General features: G+C 33.3%; 1 non-coding gene across 1 annotated transcript; it reads left to right on the top strand.

Moving 5' to 3' along the window:
• The first annotated feature begins 2,002 nt into the window (after positions 1-2,002).
• Positions 2,003-2,074, top strand: Trnag-ucc. Its single transcript has one exon. It is a non-coding gene; the product is annotated as a tRNA-Gly (tRNA).
• Positions 2,075-7,399: the final 5,325 nt, after the last annotated feature.

Here is a 7,399-nt window from a genome sequence, read left to right as displayed (position 1 = left end):
GTTATAATGTGACAGTCAGTCCCACTATTCGTTGGTAAAAGAGTAGCCCAAGAGTTGGCGGTGGGTGGTGATGACTAGCTGCCTTCCCTCTAGTCTTTCACTGCTAAATTAGGGACGGCTAGCGCAAATAGCCCTCGTGTAGCTTTGCGTGAAATTAAAAAACAAAACAAACCTTTATGGATATTATTAAGGCTGTATAGGTTTAAATGGAACTGAGGAAGTCAAATGGCAACAAGATAACTTGGTTGAATTATGGGGAAGGAATACATGGTATTTGGAAAAATACTTAATAATCATAAATTGATGAGTTAAGTTAGCATAAAAACAAATACAAAATATTAGCGCGTTCCATAGCTTATTCGCTTTCTATTCGTATGTTCTGTAATATTGAATCGTACTAGTGATAAATTGTCAGTGTCTCAGCAATAAGTATGAGGGTTTATAGTACCAAAAACCGGCGTTTCATCCTTGTGGCGGACACAACAGAGATAGCTTGTTGTGTAATTGAAAAATTACTCATTGTTTGTGACTCTTGTATCTGTATTTTTCGTCCATTTCATTAATTATTTCCAATACTATATATGAGCGAACAGTGAATGTAATTTTTGTTTGTTTTATTGGTAAGCGTAAATCTTTATAAGAGGATGTCAACGGTGTGCCAACTGCAAGGATACAATCCTTATTTTTAGCGTTATAAGACCTCAAGCTTACTGCTGAGCCACCGTGGGCCATAAAGATCGATAAAACAAAATACTTTTTCGTGCTATTTTTCACTACGTGGTTAGTTAAAAATAGGCTGTTTTAACTCCTGTTGGTTAGTTAACAATAGGCTGTTTTAACTCCTGTTGTACGGACGGGCAAATTGTACATTTTGTACTAGGGGTAGAATCACCCAAAATCGATCTGGAATTCGATTACGGAAATGATACTAAACGAAAATACTTATGACAAGGATTTCACGGCTTGTTGTTTTCTTTAAAGCAAAATATTAAGTATACTTGACATATAACGAATATTGGCTATATATTAGGAATGTTAGATAACTAGCTTTACAACTGTAAATAGCTTCGTTCGGAATGCGTTTATTAGATACTGTATCAAGCTAAAACATCTGGTAGTCTACTGGGATTTGATATCGGTTTTACACAAATGGAAAACTTTGTCATTTTGTGATTAAGCACGCAATAGAACTAACAACACACTTTACTGGATGGAATGTAGCGGATGTACTTTCAATAATATTCTTCTTTAACTTGTTACTGGATATGATTTCTTTGGTTTAACTTCTAAATAAAATTTTTCAATAACATAGCTTCTAAATAAAATTGTTCTTTGACATAGCTTCTAAGTAAAATTGTTCATTGACATAGCTTCTAAATAAAATTGTTCATTAGCATAGCTTCTAAGTAAAATTGTTCATTGGCATAGCTTCTAAGCAAAATTGTTCATTAACATAGCTTCTAAGTAAAATTGTTCATTAACATAGCTTCTAAGTAAAATTGTTCATTAACATAGCTTCTAAGTAAAATTATTCATTAACACAGATGTCAATGAACAATTTTACTTAGTAGCTATATCAATGAACAATTTTACTTAGAAGCTATGTCAATGTTCTCCCAGAGATCCGTGAAGAGGGGGCAAACACTATACGCTGTACATTGTAGAAAACCGGTTTTAAATGAAGAAAAGGCACAGATCGGGAGAACCACAAACAAGGATGTAACACGATTTTGTTTGGCATGCATGGCAACGTAGATCACGAAATACACAGTTGTGACAAACAAACCTAAATTAAGAACTTTATAAAAAAACACAGTATTATAAAATAAATTGATTGGCACGTGAATTTCTGATGAATTAAACTCGTACATCTATTTAAACGTATGTCTACTATACTTCAGGTAAGTGAAGTCAAAAGTAATACTGTAACGTTAGCATAAATATATGAGTATTCCTAAATGTTAATAACTCAAGGAAATTGCGAAAAGATATTTGTAAGGAAGCGACGGTGGTATAGTGGTTAGCATAGCTGCCTTCCAAGCAGTTGACCCGGGTTCGATTCCCGGCCGTCGCAAATGTTTTTAGAGTTATTTTATTAACAGATGAAACTTTTTTTACTGAGATAACATGGTTTTTGCTACTGTTGAAGCTAATGTTACTGAACTACCGTGAATCATTTAAAGGTCTCGGATGGTTATGGTTTAGTCGTTCACATTTCGGGCTGCGGGTCGGAATGAACGAGGAATAAGGATATATGCAATATTGGATAGAATGTTTGCTAGTTGTAACGTGATTATACAGATTAATTAAATAATGGCTTCTTTAAATAAAGTTTATAAATAGATCCTGATAAAAAAAAACATTGGGACGATTGTTTGTTTGTTTTGAATTTCGCGCAAAGTAACACGAGAGTAATCTTCGTTAGCCGTTCCTAAATTAGCTGTGAAAGGCTAAAGGGAAGGTAGTTAGTCATAACCACCCACCACCCAAATCTTGGGCTATTCTTTGCCCATCAACAGTGGGATTGAGCGTCACATTATAATGGCTAAAAGGGTAAGTATGTTTGGTATGAAGTGGATTCGAACCTGCGACCCTCAGATTGCGAGTCGAGTGCCCTAACTACCTGGCCATGAAGCTTGAAGGTTTATAATGCTAAAATTCGAGGTTCAATCGATTCATCGCGGTAAACACAGCGTAGGTAGCTCATTGTGTAGCTTTGCGCTTAAAACAAGAAAACAAACAAAAGAAACATATTTGATTGGGACACAATGCTTTTGTTGATTTGTCATATTGAGACACATAAATGTGTTTCAAAGTAAAACATCTTTTTTTTTTGTCGTGTTCTCATTTCAGTCACATTTCTTGTCTCAGTTGTGTCTCACGTTTTTGTATAATTCTGGTCGTAAATTGTTGAGTAATAAAACAGTGAATATTTTATCCAAATATATGATGGTTTTCAGCCAAGATTAATATAATAATGACTGTCTCACCTATCGTAGGGTTGGTTTGCTGATGACTTTGCACAATTATTCTCTCTCATAAATAATTAACATAATATTCACGGCCGTTTTTTATTACTTATTCAAGTAGTTAATAATACATGCTGGTTTAATAACTGGTTATTGTTACCAACAAACATTATCTTAAACAGGCTGGTATATATATGTATAACACAGGCCGGCGATGGTTTTATTGTCTCCTGAAATTTTTACATGTTCTTCAGTAATTCCTGTACGCTGAATCCGAAAATGATATCCATTTTTTCTCCATCACGTACAGATTTTTCACAAAACGTCATAACACAATACATAAAAGGAAAGACCACAACACGTAGTTTTGATACTAAAAGACGTAGATTTCATTTTAAAAATCAGGATGAATGAGGATGCATATTCGTTTGACATCAGTGTTCTTCCCTTTTCTTCAGTTTGTTTGTATTTTTGCTAACAAACATATTAATAAAAAATATTCATTGTGGTAAACGAAATAATAACTTGATCTAAGTAAGTTTTTTTTTTTCCAGATTTGTAAAAAAATCTTTACGTGATAAACAAAAATGAATATTATTCTCGAAATCTGCGTAGCTGTATTATGGAAAATCCGTTATTAAAACCAAAACAACTTTTATGAAGTCCCGTGTAGTCGATCCATCAATCTTTTCTATGTACAGACGTCTATCTTGTCGCCTATAGTCTGGACCAACGCAATAGGATTTCGATATACGCTTGTCACCTCATTTATACCAACGCTATTTGTCTTGGTCTTAGGTAAGAATGTGTCACAGTAACTTCTGGTGGCCATCTATTGTGTTTTCGCAACGTCAGATTAGTTCTGTAAAAAAACAAAACAAAAAAGAACAAACTACATTACATTTAAGATTCTATTCCTTCTTCACAGGAAACGAACAAACGTATTAATTACATTCAATTAATAGCGTCAGTACAAGATTATTAACAAGATTCTTAACTCCATTAAGTACTTTGAAAAGAAGAATAACTACAGAATATGACACTGTTTGGTTGTTTAGAATTTTCTACGCATAGTCGTCCTTCACTATGAACTGATAAGGAAGCCATCTAGTGAGCAGTACCCATCATCAACTCTTGTTTGACCGAATGGTTTGGATTTGACTGTCATTCTTATGGCGCACATCCACGGCCAAAGAGTACAGGCTGCATTTTGGCCCGCAACAAGACGCGAACCCTCGAACTCATAGTGCGGGAATGCTAGCTAGTTTGAATATGGGTTATTTAAACTGATGGTGACGACACATGTGTGACAGAAATTTTGACAGAGCTCCGGAATTACACAATTTAACACCACACCATTGGTTATATACATTTATTATGTATTAAATGGCCCAATGCTCTCTTTCTTTATAAAGGAAAGGAAAGCATATTTAAGTAATTTTGATTGCTTTACCAACAATAAAATTCTAACAAAAGAACGTTAAAATGAAAACTCTACCAAGAGACAAGAATAAATTAGTATAACTTATCAAAACATAACCGAGAAATAGAAGAAGCTCTTGAATTATAGAGGTCAACATTCGCAGGTGAATGCAACTTGTCTCCACTTCACAATCCCAACATGGCCAATTTTGACACGAGAAAAATCGAAAACTGCTTGGGACCTGCAAGAAGATATCGTTTTACCAAATCTCATGTAACTTGGCCGCAATACGGCTGAGTAATTGTCAAAAAAAAGTATGAAAGTATGCTTTTTGTGGCCCCTCCTATAATTACTAAAAATGGGCAAGTCCGCCATTTTTGTTTGTCAATGTATGTTTCTTGTAGAAAAGTATCTTAGTACCAAATTCCATGTAAATTGGTCGAAACAAGGCTAAGTAATTGACCAAAAACCCCTAACATTATGGGTTTATTTAACCCTTTAACACCATAAAATGACTGAAGATGGACATATCCCACATTTTTATGTATATTCATGGGACTTGTAAAAAAAAGTATCATTTTACCAAATTGGCCGAAAAACGGTGGAGTAATTGTTTAAAAAAAAACTAACATTATAGTTTTTGTGGGATCTTGACCCCCCTATAATTCCTAAAAATTGGTTTTTGAGTTGTTTGATATTTGACTCCGTAAAGTCCATAAAAAGGTTTAAATGAAAAATGCCTCTGCGTTTATTGAACCAAGGTATAATCCTACCTAGTTTCAAGTCAATCCGCAGAGAAATGAAGAAATGGCAGCCGATTGAAATGTGTTTGAAAGAAAAAGGAAAAAAGGAGAAACAATAGAAAAACAGTATGCCTGTCTGTGGAAACATAAATATTTACAATAAACAGAAACAAATATATTCCAAATGAATAATATAAATACTTCGTATAGAAATTACTCTTATCAAAAAATACTTTCAATTAACGTTTTCTGAAAAGGTAATTAACTAGAGCATGCTTTAATTTCTGTAACCAGCAACATCCTTTTGATCACTACCGTGACAGTCATTTCCCGTAATTACGTGTACTCCAGCTGACTCATACGAAAATACATGAAAAAAACAGGCTATCAGCTGCTGTAATGTCCTAATTCTATTTAAACAATTTAGGGTTAAACTATGCGTGCAGTAAGACGAAGCATAGTTTTTAGTTTTATTTAAACAATTTAGGGTTAAACTATGCGTACAGTAAGACGAAGCATTAAATTTTCAAATAGTTTGAATTGAGTTTTTTTTTTTTTTCACGATTTGTAAGTGAATATATTTGCGGATTTCTGATTCGTTAACGATACATCAACGACTTTCTTTTTATCTTTCGGTAATTTAATATTTTAGTCAGCTTGAGGGAATCCACTGCCTGGTCGAAATTTATTTGTGTAATGATATAAACAACAATAATTTTAGTGTTTAACTATGCATACGTTATGTCGAAGCTTTAAATTTTCAAGTAGTTTGAAATTGATTATATAATAAAACAAAAAATGGCTTATTGCAAAAACCATTACGTAAAGTTTTTATTTCGACAAAGAAAAATAAGTTGAAGCAATACGATTACTTTTTTCCACCAATATCAATCTATCAAAAAATACCCAATAATAAATTTAATTGTATTATTTTCTTCTTGCCGCGTGCCACGTGTTTTATCATACACGAGACAGGGATGCAGGAAGAGTAGGCAACTGAGAGAACGCTTCTTTATATACATCTAGTGTAGTTGATAAACTACAAGAACATTTTGCTGATAAATCTTGAAGTGTACCATCCTTTAAGGTAATTACATGTTAAAGAACAAATAATCAAAGTATGAACTGTCATGTTTGGAAGGAAACACTGAACAGAAAGTGAAAATATGGAGAAACTAATGTCTACAATTGATTTTTTTCCCACGATTAACCGAAGATGACTCATAACTTATACTAACGTTTCTTTCTAATCATTATTTGGATTGGTTCACCGCAACGTGAAGGGAAATTCAAGCATGAAGAAACTTCTTTCGATAAAAGTTACACGATAGAAATATTAGAGTAACTTAAAAGATTTGGGCAGAAGAAAAATAATAACACGAAATGAATTTGTTGATAGAGAATAAATAAAACAAGCAATAATCTAAAGTACATACAATACAGGTGATGTTTAACATCTAATCTAGAGCATGAAGAATCTTTTGTTTGTTCATTTTAGCGCAAACCAGCACAATGGGCTATCTGTGCCATGTTCGCCGCGGGCATCGAGCTTCGAATTATAATGTTATAATCCCTCTAGCTTACAGCTGAGCCACCAGGGGACAGCATGATGATTGGATAATATGTGAAAGTGATAAATGATCAGAATTTGAATTACCATAAAGCTAAGTTTGGTATAAAGTAACACTTATCCCTATTACACCTATAACCCCTATTTTTCGGAACTTTACTAAATTTGAGATGATTAATATTTTGAAAAAAATATCTAAATCCTTATTAAAAAAGAAAGAAAACCTATCCCTCATAATTTTGCGAAGCTTTAGAATGTGTCTATGAACATACTTAAATGAATAACAGGCCTATGGAGATAATAATAAATAGAGAAGACTTTTTAAAGTTAAACTAATCTTAGTTTCTGTATATATCAGTGAGCACAAAAATGTCTCAGACAATCTTAAAGAATTCAAGCCTATTTTATAAAACGACCAGCATCGTTAGTTTTAATATTATATGATGGTGTGTCATAAAGCTATAATTTATTCAGCTAAAATAAAAGTATTAATTAATCAATTACTGAATGAATTTCAATGAAGAAGATATAACTGAAGTTGGGATTAACCTATGAATGGCCTAAGACAAAATATATTTAAAAAGTATATTAATAGAACCCACTTTTCAAATACGTTGGTCCCCTTGTGGGTCATTGCTAAGTCTAAGGACTTACAACGCTCGATTCGGGGTTTGAGTCCTTCCCCATTGCGTAG

Source organism: Limulus polyphemus, unplaced genomic scaffold, assembly GCF_000517525.1.
Source record: "Limulus polyphemus unplaced genomic scaffold, Limulus_polyphemus-2.1.2 Scaffold1441, whole genome shotgun sequence".
Classification (NCBI taxonomy): Eukaryota; Metazoa; Arthropoda; class Merostomata; order Xiphosura; family Limulidae; genus Limulus; species Limulus polyphemus.
Note: the sequence above shows the minus strand (reverse complement) of the source record. Positions and strands in the feature narration are given on the sequence as shown.